Source organism: Cyrtonyx montezumae, unplaced genomic scaffold (genome assembly GCF_038088225.1).
Source record: "Cyrtonyx montezumae isolate F1298 unplaced genomic scaffold, pur_monq_1.0 scaffold_7, whole genome shotgun sequence".
Classification (NCBI taxonomy): Eukaryota; Metazoa; Chordata; class Aves; order Galliformes; family Odontophoridae; genus Cyrtonyx; species Cyrtonyx montezumae.
The window spans coordinates 16,074,379-16,091,753 of NW_027072078.1; the positions used below are offsets into that span (position 1 = coordinate 16,074,379).

General features: G+C 40.1%; 1 protein-coding gene across 1 annotated transcript in view; it reads right to left on the reverse strand.

Moving 5' to 3' along the window:
* RAPH1 (Ras association (RalGDS/AF-6) and pleckstrin homology domains 1) overlaps positions 1-13,351 on the reverse strand; it is a 132,779-nt gene extending 119,428 nt beyond the window's left edge. Inside the window, exon 1 of the mRNA XM_065750382.1 lies at positions 13,331-13,351. The gene's annotated coding sequence lies outside the window, so the exon portion shown is untranslated. The remainder of the gene's footprint in view (positions 1-13,330) is intronic.
* Positions 13,352-17,375: the final 4,024 nt, after the last annotated feature.

Genomic DNA, 17,375 nt, shown 5'->3' on the forward strand with positions numbered 1-17,375 from the left:
CCTCCTCTCATGGCTAACTTCTGCCTCTTTTTTAATGTACACTCTGCCTGACAAACTCTCTTTCACAAAGCATTTACAGAAATGCTACTCCCAAAATACACTGTGTGCTTCAGAATTCACTGTTATTTTGCAAAAGGCTGCTGTAAATACGAAAAGTCAGTTGGCTTCTTAAAGCACTGACCTCTGTGTATGGGCACATTAAACTTGGAATCCACTTTCTGAACCATGTATTGGCGCTTGAAGGGAACAAGCAGTGATACAAAGTCTTCCCTCCCACATGCTCCATGCTATCCTTGCCCTGGGCAGAGAGCAGCAGAGGGTTCATCTCCTTCACCACCAGCCTTGACCTCCATGAAATTAACCTAGGCAGCCCTGTGAGGATGGCTGACTTGTCCTTGGGACGTGCAGCACATGCAGGCCACTACAGTCGGGGTCAGCTCTAAATTTCACAGCTCACATGAGTCTCTGCAGTCTTTGCCTAACCTTAAAACTGAAGGAGTTTCTGGGTAGGGTCACACTGCCTGAGCTGGCCTTAGCACAAAGATGGCGCTAATTAAATAGTTATGTGAATAATAACTACTTTAGGTTAGTTAATCAGCCTAGATAACACATCCAGCTCCCACACATCACTCTCAGCCAAACAACAAACACTGCAATTTTTGTACAGTGTTGATGCAGTGTTGGAACATCCGGTAATCATTCATTAGCTGAAACACTAGCATCTAACAGCAGCATAGCATCTCAGCTCAGCATCCCCAGAAACCCTCAGGAGATGATTAAAAATCCCCAAGTCCTCAGAAAACTCAGTCTGGGAATCCCTTTGTTTTAAACAAAATGAAGGACTGGTCCTCTCCTTGAAATGCCCTGCTTGTTCTCAATGTCTGTTTAAATCAAATACAGATATTCTCTATTCTTTCTGCAAATCTACCTGGCTGCTTAAAGGCAGATAAAAGAGCACTGTAACATGAAGTACATGCATCTCTGGATAAATTAAACCCCATAGCCAGGTCAGGGGATAGAAAGGTATTTTAACAGTGTGGCAGCTTGCTGGAGGAGAAGGAAGGAAGGAAGGGAAGGGGAAAAGGCATAGGGAACTGAAAAAGAGAACAGATTTTTTATTAGAAGGATGGCATTTACAAATACCATTCCCTTTGGGTGAAGTTGCATTTGAGCTAGATGGCTCAGACAATATTGAATCTGAGATAAGGCGTTATTTCTGAAGTTCTTTTCTTCTGAGGATCCTGAAACATTTTCACAGAAGCATGAATTAAGTCTCACAGTAGCAGTGTGCATGAAGCAGTGATTATTCTCCATTTAGTAGAAGGGGTATACAAATGCAAAGAGGTCACGTGAGTGGTTCAAGGGCGTACAGGAAGTCTGTGGCACAGCACAGAAATAGAATCCAGACCTCTTGACTCCTAGACTTGTACTTCAACCACAACTCATCCTTCTTCCCTTAAACAATCAAGACGTTGAAAGCCACGCAGCATCAAGTCAAACATCTGAGCAATGCTTGTCTTAGATTTGTAAGTATATACCTAAAATAGCATACGCATACACAGGAAGAGGTAATTACTTAGGGCATTACATAGTTATAGCAAAGTATAAATAGCAAATTTGTTTTCCTCCCCTCTGCTGTTGGTATGGGGCTCTGAGTTCATTCTTGTTCTCAGCTGGGAAAGGTTTTCAGAACATGGAGTTTTGGGAGGACACTGTTAGTGCATGTCTGCTGACCAGGATTTTTCTTACTCCAATCAATAAGATATTTACAAGAAAAATAAATATGCATGAGTGCTTTTCTGACTGATAAAGATGAAGCTACAAGGAATGCAGTAGCTAAGGATAGGTTTTTGTTTTTTTTTAATCTGTAGTAGAAGCTTTTACAGGTTTTAAGAAAGAAGTTAAATTATTACAGAAAGAAACACCAAACAAACCTGGAAAGACTACTGTTTATTACTGTCTTTGTGTGAGCAAAGATTGCTATTTTTGAAATGTCATTATTCAGTGTTAAATAGGAAAGGACACTCTCAAGAGAGTTTTCTAAAATGAAAAGTTCTCTGTCTTTTCACTTAATGCCTAAAATCTGTTTTCAAATCTGCATTCAATTTGCCAACTCATAGCATCACAGAAAGAAGGCAATCTTAGACTAGTTCACATTCTTTCATTACTATCTTTTGAAATATCCAGTCACGTTTTCCAGTGTTCGATCACTGTGCAGGTTTGTGTGACACAGCCTATTTACTTTTGTTCTGAAGTGAGGCCCTCCACAGAGATGGGTGTGTGCTGTTTCCTGATATATCTTTGAGTCCCAATGTCCAGATGCATCTCCATTAGTGTTAGTGTGGTCAGAAGGCATTAATATAAAAACCAGAGTGAGAAAAAATGTTGAGGGCCTGTAACAGCAAATTAAAAGGAGATGAAAAAGGGGAGATCTCTTGTTTTTCTTTTATTTCTTACCACTGTTGTTTTGTATTCTAGCTCTGGTATTTAAGGCCCATTTATCTGAATGTGTGTTTTCTGAGTCCTGATTTCTAGCCTCATTGTTTTACAGTGCTACTTTAAAAACACATAATAGATTCCTTTTAATTGCCTGGCTCCTGTAGTGAGCAGCCTATTGCACTCACTAATTGAAATACCAAATTAAACAAGACAATGACACTTTATAACCAGTGTTCCAGCTATGAGATGTACAGAAAGAAGCTAATTTCTGTGTGGGTCCTTGGACCTGGAAGAACTGCTCCTCAGACAGGAGTAAAAACAGACTTGGGTTTTGCCTCATTCCAAAGGAAAGGAGAGCTGTGTGTGCTGGTGTGAGACTGCAGTCTGAGCAGAAGAGTTGGATGCCAGCCTTCTTCCCCAGACTGCAGCAGTTCCTGCTTTTGTCTGGACATATTTGTGACAAGATATGGTCCAAAAAGCATGAAGAGAAGACAATCAGCATGAGAGCAAGCTACCAAAATGGCCACATCCATTAGTCTTCTCCTCAGAGCAGAATTGCCACCTTTCATTAAGCCATGACCATAACTTGTTGTTATTACTGAGTTTTTATTGCTCCACTGGGGTTTCCCAGTTTTTCAGCATCACTGCATCTGAAATTTTGCACTTTTTTCAAACCTCTGTAGCTTGACACTGCATTGTAAGTAACATAAGATACAAGCTGGCTGTATTCTATGAGCTGTGGGTTAGCAACCTGTGCTTTTTTGCTGTTCAGCATCATTTATACATCATTTGTATCTTCAAGCTTGATGCACACTATAGTTCTGCAAGCAGATGAACCTGTAAGCTAGGGTCTAGAAACTGATAGAGGTAATTTGTAATTTGCACAAAGAAATAATCTGCTTAGATAAAGTGAACATGGAGTTTAATCTTTGTACAAAACTCATTGCAAACCTGAAACAAAACTTTTGTCCTGTGCTATCTGTTTTGAATCAGAGAAAATACAGGATAGGCAAGGCTTTCTAAACAGCATGCATTTGTCTCTGTCTTACAGATAAAATACTGTGGTTCCAAAACAGACTAGAATTTCACAAACCTGAACTGACAATATATACACTAAAGATACTGACAGAATGGCCAATGATCACATCATTAGAGGAAATGTTCTTTGCTGTTACGAGGCTGGCTGAGGTGCTGAAAACCCAGCAAGACCCTCTCTTTGCATGGGTCTGCACTTGCACCAAGAGGATGATCCACTGGAGTGTGACACATAAGAATACTCAGAGGCAGCATCAAGTAGTGAGGAAAAGTCACCTTGTATCTGATTCAAAACTGGTAAAAATAGCACCTTGAAGATTCCCACTGCACCCAGCAGAGGAGGGCTGAGTAGTCCATGGAACACAGCAGAGCTCTGACAATAATTAATTCCCCAGATGAAGTTATTTCTGTTGTTCGATGTTATACCAAAAAGAGAGTTAGAGCAGGGATTGTTTCCTGTGGGATTTTTATTTTGTCCTTTAGTTACACAATCACATCCATTTTAAAGACCTTTGATTAATTAATTTCTTAGGTAAAAGCCAGTGAACAATGTTTAATTTATGCCTTGCAGATTTAACAATTATTTTCATTGTGTTAGTCATTCAGAAAAAACTCCCTCAGTACTTCCAGAAGTTGTAGAACAGCTAAAATTTATCTGCTATGTGTGACTACCTGTTGTGTCCTATTTGCTGTGTTGCAATCATGCCTAACTGACGTGGTACAGACTGTATTCCTTGAGGCTGGCTAGAAATTGACACAGAAACATCACTGCATGAAGGGCCATGAGAAACGGAAGAAGACAGAAGGAAGAAGACTACTGAGGCACTGAGGCTTTCAAGCCCATCTTCTCAGCCTTCTCCTTACCATAGAATGACACGGCAATGTTTTCTTTCGTTACCAAGGCATTCTGCAAATGACTTCAGCTCACTAACTAGAAATTAAATGGTCAAACCTCTGAAAGTTTGGCAGTTTGAATAAACATCTGTGGGGATCTGGCTGGACCTGGGACAGGCTGTCCTTTGCAAAAGAAACCACAGAAATTGCTCGAGACGCACCACTCTTTTAAGGGCTTGTGCTGAGTCTAAAGGAAAGAGTGTGAAGCATGTAATGTCTATACCCAGAAAAAGAGAGAGGTGAGAGAGTGGCTGAGAGAAGTTTCTCATGGGGAGAATCTATACCGTGCAGAAAGCTAGAAGTCATTAGAAAACACAGAGCTGCAATTTGAAAATAGTAACAATCTGCAGTCTATGCAAAATCCAGGAGTTCATTTAGAAGACCACTGGGGGCAGAAAGAAGCTGCGCAAACTCTGCTAGAATGTTATATCACAAATAACGAGTTATCTGGCTTTCCCAAGGCTAATCTTACCTCTGTTACTAAAACTTCCTGACATGGGTTATGCAAGAATTTAAGTAAGCCTCTTGGGTTGAGATAGGTTTTATGTTTTTTTTCTTGACTAAGAACTACATATAAGAAGACATAAATCGCTTCACACAGTGCCTCACTTTCCAGGGGGAGGAGCTGTTTGGAAGGGACACCTGGTGACCGCAGTGGCTACAAGGCCACTGGCCAGCCTGCTCTCCTGGGTGATGCAGCCAACTGCAGCAGAACAATATGAACATGCTGTCAGATGCCTTGCATCTGTGTACTCTCATCCCTGCTCTATTGTGCAACCATCCCAGTCTCAGCTGAGGCTTCAAGTAGGAATAACCCAAAATACCACAGCAGCTGTTTTGTTGGATTTTATGGAGCTGAAATCCAGGAGTCCTGGAAATCTTCAAATAAAGCTATTCCCATTAAAGAAACTTCCAGATGCATGAGCCTGAGTGTTTGTGAACAACTCATGTCTGTGTATTAAGCTTGCATTTTTTATGTCTTCCCCTTGTCATTTCATTTACAATAAATATGTAATGACTCGTTAAATACTGCAGTAACTCCTGAGAATATTAATGCAGTATTTGGTAGTGAAATTTAATTGCAGGGCCTCCATCAACTGACTCCATATATTTTAGCTTTGCATTACTGAATAGATTGTCTTTGAATAAAAACATTCCAAAATTGAGAGCAGCCCTTAGTAAAAATTGTCATGAGTTTGATAAGCCAGTGGGCAAGTGTTACAATGCTCAAAGCTGCCAGTGACATCTAACATGTCATTTTTACCAGGCGGTGAAGGAGCCTCTTTCTACATGAGGCATTTCAAAGAAAACCAGATCATTTTTTCCACAGGTAGCAGGATGCTGTGCGCAAATATTCACCCCACGTTTGTCATCTTACTGTAAGACACTGAGACTTCACCTACGGATGCTTCACAAAACTTTACATTACACTATCCACTCACTATGATGTCTTATACATTTTCCAAGGGCCATAGAAAAGGGTGAAAAGGCATCTTAATCCTAGCAGGATTTGTGTAACACCTAAACAGCTCTAGATGGATGTGTAATGAGCTCTTATAAGCCTCCAGCAATGGAACTGGGAGCCTGTGGTCAAGGCTGCTGCTTTGCTTCTGTACTCTTGCTATTAGAAAGCTTTTTGTAGTGCCAAAATCTCACTTGCTGCCATGCAGTCCCACCACCACTTGCCTTGCTTAGTACAGATGTGGAGGACATGTGATTTCCTTCCCCTCTGCAGCAGTCATCTGTGTGTTCCATGACTGCTGCTCTCTACTTGGTCACCCCTTCTCTGAGTGATCACAAACCCTTCAGTCCTTTCTGGCAGATCTCATTGTTCTACTCTCTCTCCCTTAGAGCTGAACACAGCTTTTTGGCAATATAAGGCCCCAGCCACCACCTGTTACTCTAGTTAAGGCACTGCTGATGCTGAACCAATCCTAAGGAAGATGTTACAAAACTTTCAGCCAAGTCTCCCAATCTGCATGACTGTTGCAGACCATCCCCACATGAGTACTAAACTATTTCCTTCATGGTTTTTGTCTAAGCTCAGCTCTATAGTTGTTCAGATTTTTTACAATCCTAACCCTATCCTCCATAGTACCTGCAGTCACTCCCACCTGCAGCTGTGTGAAGATTTAAAAAGCAGTCTCTGTTCATTATTATTAATGTATGTAATGAAGAGTGCCAGGCTAGACCTGGGGGCTCAGCTTATCTTTCTGTTTTGACAGTGAACTGCCTGTAACTACTGAGAATGGTTTCCAATCAGTTTGATAACCACATTTCAGTAGTTTCATCTGGCTGTTTTTCTCTTCCTTGCTTACATAAAACTCTGCCAAAAGCCTTATGAAAGTCAAGATATCCAGCATTTACTACTTCTTCCTGTCAGCATGGTAAGGATTACCTCATGAAATGATTAAATTAGGTGGTTTGACATGATCTGTTCTTCACAAAACCATGTTGTTTTTCTCTAGGTATGAATAATGGATAGAGTAGTTTTTCCAGTATTTTTGCAGGAACTGAAATTCAGCTGACCTCTCTGACTCTTCTTTCTCCCTTTAAAAAAAAAGAGTGTACTTGCACTCTTCCCTTGTTTGGCATCTCACACTTCTCTGAGGCAAACACAAATCGTTCAGAACATCAGGTAATTCTTCAGGTACTCTTGGTTATCATTCATGAAGTCCAGATATTAAAAAACAGATGCCCTTTCCATCCCATTCTCTCTCCTTTTCCAGCTCATCTCCAAGGAATAGTCATGGTCCTATTTTTTCCTTCTCCTTAAACTAAGAGACCAGCCCTTCACTCTGTGATCAGAAGATGAGAGAAAAGCAGGAAAGAGGAGACAATCACACCTGATGCTGCTGAGCATTGTATTTCCAGAGGAAGTCCATGGAAGCTAGAAGCAGTTAGTTCCTCTGAAAATCAGACTTCCACTGTGTTTTTATCATGTTAATCACAGGACCAGCACTGTAACTGCACAACAAGAAGAGCCCTAGGCCTCCTGTTTCTTCAGCATTACTGTAGACACATTTTCTGTTACGCTGCATTAGAGTGTGAGTGCCTCTCAAGCTGTCTTATCTGTGCATGGTATCTGATGCAAGGTGCACTGACTGCTTTGTGAAAGAGTTCAAAAACCGGCAACATCTGCTCAATCTCTTGCATTTCTAGTTCCTGTTATAAGAATGTTGTCTCATGTAATCACAAATGCTGCAGAGAGAGCTGATTAAGTCAGAAGCAGACATGTTCAGCTGGTTACTACACTGGTGACCTGCAAGACAGTATGCCTGGAAGTCATCAAAATTCAGCCTCCGTCTTACTTGAACAATAGTGATGCTGATGGAACAACCACAAATGAAATAACAAATCAACAATCTAATCTGCATCCTTCAAGCATCACTTCCTAAAATGTGATGTAACCACGTAAGCATACCACAGCCTGCAGCTTACATGTTTCATACTAAACCTAATCACCTGCAAAGTTCAGAGAGTGTAGACTGAAGGGTAGAGGTTGCAGCTCCATACTAACTGAAGAAAACATACATCTAGTCCCTTGCTTTCTGAGTAGGGCTAGAAGTAGGATTAGTTAGATATAGAATTAGCTAGAATGTTTAGAAAAAAACAAAAACAAATAAACAAACAAAAAAGCAAAATCAAATAAGACAAAGCATAAAATCCCGAAAGAGACAATCAAAAAACAATAACAAATCTTCTTAATATTTCTGACCAGTGCATCACAAAACAGCAGTCAAAATATCATGAGAAAGTCTCACATGGCCCTCTAAGTCTAGGCTTGCCAGCTTAATGCAGTTCAACAGGCCAAATAACAAACTGGCATGAAAAAAACACTGGCCCTGTGTGCCTCATGGCAAAACACCCATTGATTTTGCTGAGGTCAGGATTTCAGCCTGGCCAAACTCTGTCCAAATGCTGACTTTTTTAAAGCTGGCACGTGTCATACAATATTTTATACATGAATATATTCACATCCAGACAAACAGGATGTGAAGGCCAGGAAATGTATGTGAGGTGAATTTTGCGGGGTGAGAAGTCAAAATGAGTTTTGGAAGACACTGTCCCCACTGTAGGTAAAAGGATGGACAAAGGAATACTCTGCAGCCCTGACTGAGGTGCAGTGAGCTCAGACGTTGGTCGGTGACAGAAGAGGTTCCCCTGCTGTGCACAGTAACAGAGGCTGGCTCTGTTGGGAGAGGATGAGAGAGAGCTGTGGCTTTTCTGGAACTCACAGAAACCCAGCTGCAGAACAAAAGCCCTCCGTGGTTTGCTTTTTCCCATCTGATTAGCCCACGATTACTACTACTTCTGCTTTTAAAGCTATCCTAGTGTCTTAAACCAGTGCTTTACCTCTTCATCTGATGACAGCCTTAGGCTGCCTGCTCGTGCCAGACTTGCATTCAGCGTGTGCTCTTTGCACTTCTTGCTGCTGTTTACAGCCAGGCTGCAGCAAGAATTGAAGCGTTCCTGCATTGCCTCTTGTTCTTGATACCACTGTGGGCTTCTGACTGTCCAGAACTGGTGTTGGCTCAAGACCTCTGCTACTAGTTTAACACTTTTTTGAACTAATGAAAGAAAGTAGTATAACTTCTGCAACAATGAAAGGGATAGTCAAGAGCAGATACTGAAATGTTAAAGTGATATCAGATCAACCGTTTTATAAAACAACCAAGTGGAAAGATTGGAATAGAGGGTTGCCTTTTGCCTCTGACAGAGGTCAAATGAAGAGCTGAACATTAATTCCCATCACTCCAAGATTTTATTTCAAATAGTTTTCCTGATATAATCAAAAATATTTAGCTTCCTCATACATTTACTTCCTCCACACTGTTAATTCTCTCTAGGCATTCATGAAAGGGGAATCTATTTCTACTAGCTTTATTAGTTCCATGCAATTTTCCCACACCCAGAGCTGGATTGCTTAGGACAATAAGTGATCCATTAAATTCAGCCCCTTTATCCTATTTGTGACTTGATCTGACCATAAGCTTGACTTAAATGTTTGTAGAAGTAATTGCAAACATTCACCAAACAGATTATACACATACATTTCAATTGATGAGTTGTTTGCAAATGAATGTCTTTGAAAATACCCGATTTATTTTTTTCACCCAAGGATATGTGGCTGGTTGCCCAATTCACATGTCATCGTTTCTGGCAGTGAAACTGAACTCTCAAAACAGAAAAATAATGACGAAAGCCTATCGGTTACTGAACAGATAACAAATGCCCCATATGAAGAACTTCCAGATTAAAACTACTCTGTGTTTAAAGTTGTTTGCAAAATGTTTAGGACTTGCAAATATACTGATAAACTAACAGCTTAAATAAACACGACCCCTGGAAACCAGGAGAGAGATCTAATCATGAGAATAGTCACGAATCACTTCCTTCTAATTCCACAAGCTCTGCTACCTACTAATTTGTCTCTTAGAATACAGAGTTGCTCTGTGAAGACCTCCCATGTTTGGGCATCATATATAATACAAAACTCACATGCAATTTGTCATGGAAATTTGCCAGAACAGGCAAAATGTTACAAACAATACTTTGTTTTGTAAAAGCATTTACAAAATTGCTTCCCATTACAGGAGGAGATTATAATTCATGGTTATCTTTTGATACATTGCATGGATGTTTGAGAGACCTGTGAGGATATTTCTTATTAAAAACTATGTGTGATACCATCTTAAGAGGGAGAAATAGGGCTAATGGAGTCAACAACAATAACCTGACGAAGCTGAGAAAAAAAATAACACTTTATGTATCTGAAAACTTTATGTATCAGGGAAAACATTATGCACCTGAGGAATAAAAGCTCAGAAATTTAATTGCAACTTCCAATTCTACCATAGATGAGAAATCTAATCATGAATTCCAGTTTTATCATAAAATCTGTACAGATTTTGGCTACAAAAAATGTATTTCAGCTTTTATAAACTCTCAGTCCTGAAATCAGCAATACCGGAGTTCTGATATTGCTTTTAGTAACCTTCAAACTTAGTGAGATATTAAAAGTTCAATTTATATTAATATCATCTGAAAAATTATACAGAGAGCTGCAATAAGCAATATGTAGCAGGACCTCTTCAAGGTCACAACTGTGTCTATAAGAAAAGTTAGGATTATTGTGGTTTAATTATAAAGAAGCCATTCATACATGAGACAGAAGTGATGTGAAGTGGAAGCCCAGACACATGTTTTCCTGAATCTAATAATCGCTCACTGGCTCACGGAAATCCTTCCTAGGTAGTTCTAACACAGGGTTTAGTTTTAGGATAATATCTGATTTATGGACCAGATTTAGCATGTCATAACAATGTACTTAATCTGTGGTCTGCTCTCTCCTCCCCAGGAGTCCTTTAGCAGTGTTCATGCAGGCCTGCCACATTAATGAGCAGTGCAACATGCCCATCTGTTCACAGGAGATAAGCTTGTGCCATCATGTGCCATATCTGGAGTACCAACACTTGTAGCTCCATGGCCTTATATATGGCAGGGGAGACACCTAAACATCCTATATATGGCTCCCTATAGACATATCACCTGCACCAGTAGACAGGGTAGATGTTTCTAAAATAAATCATGGAAGTTTGTTCTTGTGTGGATATGATTTTTAAACTGTCATATGATTTTTCTTCCTCCTCTTTAAACCTCTTTAAACTTTTGAACTTCTAGATTTCCATAAAGAACAAACTGGTTATTTTCAAATTCCTATTCAAAGGGATAGTTAAAAGCAGTGCTGAAATGCTGAACAGAAGCAGGATTTCTTTTCTAAGAAAAATCCATCATAAAATTATTAAATACTTGTCATGATTCACATACATGTCCAAACGAGTAAGTAGATGCTTTCTCCCGCTTTAAGTTCTTCTCACAGTTAAAAATCAGGAATTTTTGTTCCTAGCTTCTCTATGGAAATATTTAATACTCTTTCTAACATATTTAGAGTATTTATGCATGCAGTCCAGAACAAATATTTCCAATGTGCTATGACTCAGTACTTCTTTTTGACGCTGCAGAAACACAATGAGAAGCCTGTACTTACAGTATTTTGGCAGAAAACAACTCTGTGGGCTGGTGTTGGCAACACCACAGTCTAAGAATAGGGCACTTTTCAGGCAGAAAGTTGTTGAATTTGGACATAAGCTAGGTTTGTCTAGGTGTAGAGAAGTCACTGTCTTCAGGTAAAGGAGTATTTTGGAAACACCTACCCTACACATTAGAGTGTGTTAACGTCTACCAAAATGATTTTGCTGTGAGGGCTACTCAGAATGAAGTAATCCCAAAGAATATATTCCACTGTACAAGAGAGGTTGCTGGGCAGACCATGCAATGCTTCTGTAAAGGGGCTCTCATTGTATGGAGTGCTCTATTCCGGTTTCAATTGTTCATAAACATGAGTAATGCTTCCTTCCACATTTGTGTAAATGGAAAGAGCTGTAAATGGATGGTGCTTCACCATACATGTAATATGCTGAATAGCACTGTAGCCATCTTTACAAAATGTATCATTTTGGTGAAAAATGTAATACAGCAAGAAGGAAGTGAAAGAGTCAAAGCTTTTAGAAAAGTATCTTGTTATGGAAGCATTAAAAGACAATATTCTGAGCACAGCCTGTGTTGCCCTCATTCTGCTGAACCTAATGGAGGTGTTTTCTCTTGTTGAAGACTTACCCTTAAGTATAGGCTATATTGATTGCTCTCTGCAAATAAATGCGGTGCATACATTTCCCTTGAAACGCTAGCTACACCATACTACACATAACATTTGCCAAGTAACTAAAATGTCTACACAGCCAATTTAATTTCCTTCTTATTTCACCCCATGGCTCTGGTTTCCTGATTATCCATACCATTCATGTTCTGCTTTTGGCAGCAGTGGCTTTGGAAATTTATTTCTCTCCAAAATGAAATGCTGGCACAGTTGGCAAGGCAGCCAACTTCATGCATATTAGATGTGTACCCGCAGGTTTGGCTTTCTTACTGTGAAAGTCTCCCAGCAAAACCCCAGAAAGTCCAGAAATGAGGAGCAGGCAGTGCAGTTAACAGAAATGTTCTGTGACTTGGTAGAACAGAAACAATTTTACTTCTAACCTTACTCTGAAAACCTTTCATCTGGGAACATTAAGCACATATGTACTCACCTGCATGCCTTATTTCAGGTGTTCCTACATAAACATATGACCTCTAATGAAGCAGCAGACACATCTTATGGGCAAGTAATAGATGCAGTTAATCATGTAGCTTTGAGCCTTTACCTTTCTACTCATTAATCCACCACCCCTGAGACTTGTTCGAACAGTCCAAGCCAGTAATAGGTAGAGTCAGAAGAACAAGTTATGACTTTGAAACTTGGATGAGATTTTTAACTTTAAGAGAGTCAGGAATGTACATGTGTGAACTTCTGTCCCTTTCCATTTTTTTCCCCAACAAACACTAATGAATAGCTTCCAGCTATTGACATTAAGAAATAATGATTCTGCTAAGGAAATGTTTCTTTCCCTGAACAGGGAAGGATTCCTTTAAGCTCTGTCTCAAAATTATACATATTTGATGGTAGCTCTTTGTCCTAAATTAGAGGCAGATTTTTGGGCTACTCACTCTAGGGCAGAAACAAAAATTTCGCATCTTTCCAAAAAAAGAAAGCACCCTTCCTTCATGACATGCAATAGTATGGTCTGGCCCTGAAAGTCTCCTGTGTACCTGACATCATTTGTAACATTTTGAAGTACAGAAAACCAACTTAAAATTCCTATAAAGGAGTGTATTGATTTGTGTTCATGGTATGTAGATCTCTGGAGTATGAAAGAAGTGGAAATGACTCACAACATGGTGAAAATTTGTGAGTGAACAAGGAAAACAACAATACAGAGTGGAGGTCATCAGAAAACTGACCCAGCCTTGCACACTAGAGAGCACGGAGCTCCTCACTGAAAGGCACAGTTCTGGCACTAACCTGAGGTATGTCCTTGGGCGTATCTCTTCACCGTTTTTGTGATTCCATTCCCCATCTGTAAAGTGAAAATAACAACAGGTAACTATGAAGTACTACAGATTACAAATGCTGCATTGCTGCATGATTCCTAGGATAGCCTAAGTTTAGCTTACAGGTCACAGTAGGAGGCGAATTATGTAGATCACACAATCTCTGTAATCATAAATAGTAGAAAGCACTATTTATTAAGTGCTTTCTGTCAACTCACTTCTGCAACTCTACAGCAGCTAGGTAAGAGTACATTCTCCCTGTAGTAAAGTACCAACCTTCCATCTTCACTAAGCTATTCATAACAAATCATTACTTGAAGCAGCAATGGAAGAATAAATATGTTTTAAGACTCACAATTGTGCAAATGAAAGCATTTATTCTAGTAGCTGATAACATACATGCATGCAGAATATGCCTACCTAGGCTGCTTGCTCAAGATCTGTGTTAATGATTATCCATGGTGGGGAGGAGAGGCAGCTATTAAATACTGTCTTCATATGGAGTTATAGGAATAGTCCAATGACAGAAAAGTTTATTGTCTGCAGTAATTAAATGGGAATTTTAGGTACCTACTGTTCTCCTATTAGGCTGGAGTCCTCAGGAATAAGTGAACACTAGTATGCTGTTGCAATTATTCTTTTAGCATGCATATACATTTATATTTGCCCAACGATAGGAGTACATACTGGGAACAACTGTGATACTTCCAGTGACTGAAGAGGGATTCATATCTTTCAATATTAGCTTCTCTGCAGAGAAGGACCTAGGAGTCCTGGTGGGCAACAGGTTGGCCATGAGTTAGCAATGTGTTCTAATGGCCAAGAAGGCCAGTGGTTTCCTGGGGTGTATTAAAAAGAATGTGGCCTGCAGGTGGAGGGAGATGATCCTCTCCCTCTACTCTGCCCTGGTGAGGCCACATTTAAGACTACTGCATCCAGTTCTGGGCTCCTCAGTTCAGGAAAGACATGGAACTTGAGAGAGTCCAGAAGGTGGCTACAAAAATGATTAGAGGCCTGCAGCACAGCAACTCCCTCACGAGGAAAAGATGAAAGATCTGGGACTGTTTAGCCCAAAGAAGGCTGAGAGGGTATCTTATCAATACTTATAAATATCTAAAGGGCAGGTGACAAGTGGATGAAGCCAGGCGTTTCTCAGTGATGCCCAGCAACCAAACAAGGAGCAATAGGCACAAACTGGAACACAGGGAGTTTGTGTCAACATGAGCTGTGAAGTTTCCTCTGGGGACATTAAAAATCCACCTGGATGTTTTCCTCTGCAATCTAGTCTATGGAACCTGCTTTAGCAGAGGGTTGGACTAGATAATCTCCAGAGATCTCGTCCAACCCCTACAGGTTCATGATTCTGTGTTTCAAAACTATCCACTCATTTAATCATGATGTTTTGTAAACTTAGCTCAGATCAGTACTTCTCAAATCTTTAGAATCATAGAATAATCTAGCTTGGAAACGACTTTTAAGATCATAGAATCCAAACCATCAACCTGGCTTGCTGAGTTCTCTCACTAAATTACATCCCTTAGTACCATGTCCAAACATTGCTTAAATATATCTTGAAGGAAGGGGACTCCACCATTTTCATGAGCCGCCCAATCCAAGGCTTGATCACTCTTCTTGTGTAGTAATTCTTCTTAATGTCCAGTCTAAAACTCCCCTGGCACAACTTGAGTCTGTTTTCTTGTATCCTGTCAATTGTCATCTGAGAAAAGAGGGCAACATTCTCCTTGCTACAATCTCCTTTCAGGCAATTGTAGAGGGTGATGAGGCTTCCCTCAGCTACCTCTTCTTAACTCATGGATCTACTCTGTACAAATCCCTTGGCAGAGCTTCCTGCCCTCAAGACAATCAAACACTACCATCCAATTTGGTGTTGACTTCAAAATTACAGAGGATAATAAAGGATAAAGGCAAACTGAGAGCCTGCTTGGGATTTCTTGGGTCTGTTTTAAATATAATCAGATAATACTCTGAGAAACCATACTAGATCACATCCACATTTCTCTAAAATTCAGATCATAGCTCCTATCTGCACTTGATTTTCTAATAGTAAGAAGGAAAAGCTACAATCAAATATCTGGTCTGTTATTTTATCTACATTTTGTGATGGGTTGCTGTGGTTTAACCCAGCAGGTGGCTCAGTATCACAGTCATTTGCTCACTCTTCTCCTTCCCAGTGGGATGGGGGAGAGAATCAGGGAAAAAACGTACAACTTGTGGGTTGATATAAAAATACTTACTAAGATAGAGAAAAGGAAAAGGATAGTAGTTATGACTATATATCTATGTGTGAGTGTACATGACAAGAGGTGCACAAGCAATCGCTCACCACTCTCTGATCAATGCCCAGCTAGCCCCCTAAACATGGGAAGAGAACGAGATGAATTCCCACCTCCTTCAAAACTCCTTCCATATGGTGTAATGTGGTATGGAATATCCCTTTGGCCAGTTTGAGTCAGCTGACAGTTCTGATTCTGTTCCCTCTCAGATCCTTGACCCCTTCTCTGAGAACTGGCTCTGTACAACAGCGCTTAGCAGCAACTAAAACATTGGTGTATAATTAACATTATTTTTCTCCTAGAACTAAAAACATAGTGTCATACCAAACACTTTGAAGAAAACAATTCCATCCCAACTGAAATTAAGACATGGGTGAAAACCCCAAGCCCACAGTTTAGATTCTTGTGTACACTGAAAACCCTTTTGCAAATCTCTTATTCACTTGCTTTGGATTGCAATGTCAGCTGTTTTGTGATGAGATGGAAAACTGTTTCCCAATCATGGCTTAATTGCATTTTTAGTTCTTTCAGTACTCTCAGAGTTCTATCTCCACTGAAATTATAGAAGTCTGGATTTCCATTGCTCTGATAGCATGCAGATCCTGTCTGCTAAAGCCCAGGCAGACTGAAGAGCTTAAAGTTTGATTGAAAGATGAGGTAAGGATAGGACTGAATGGTGACAAGTACTATTGCAGCAGAACACCCTCAGGTAATGCTTAGGATCTAGAAGAACAGGCTTAGAGTGCTTGGGAAGATAATGAAAAATTAAGCATAAGGATATAATGGGGGGCCTTTTCAGTTTCTTTTCCTAGATAAGCTTTGTTTTGGTTTGCACCAAGTGCAAGATTGTTTGCTGAAAGTTTAATAACTTTTTCCCCTAATCTCATGATAACTTTAGTAATAGGAAATTATCGTAACTGTGAAGTGACACAGTCAAGTACATAAGAGATTGGAAGTGAACTGTTTAAATTACAGCAAGAGTTGCAATCTGGAGAAAGAGAGGAGTCAATACTTTTGGGAACACAGTGATAATTTATGTCCTTTTAAAATTATAGAAAACCAAGAAATGCAGATGAGACAACAGCAAAAAAAAAAAAAGGAGGGAAGGAAAGGAAGGAAAGGAAGGAAAGGAAGGAAAGGAAGGAAGGAAAGGAAGGAAAGGAAGGAAAGGAAGGAAGGAAAGGAAGGGAGGAAGGGAGGAAGAGAGGAAGGGAGGAAGGGAGGAAGGAAGGGAGGAAGGGAGGAAGGGAGGAAGGGAGGAAAGGAAGGAAGGGAAGGAAGGGAGGAAAGGACCTCAGAGACTAGGAAGAGCAGCTTCCAGGCCAAGAGAAATACTTAAATTAATAGGACTGATTGAGAAGTTTGTTTGCTGCATGCTGCCTTTAATGAGATGCTAACTGGATTACAGAAACACACATTTATAACCCAGAATTTTTTTTTAAAAAGGAAAGGTATGGTAGATTAACTACTTCTTGCACTGGTTAGTCTGCATTTAGGTGACAAGCTGATGCAGATAACTGAAAATGCACAAACCAAGATCACTTCTCTCCTGATACATTGACATTGCTAGGTCTAGGTGCAGGTAGGAGCAAAAGAGCAAGCCAAGAAAGGAAGAGTTCTGATCCTAGGAGTGAGGAGAGATGGAGTTCTCTGAATGCACAGTTTCCTTACGGGCCAAGCTTGGGTAGCAAGGACTCAAAAGCTGCTGTTTGTGCCATGGTG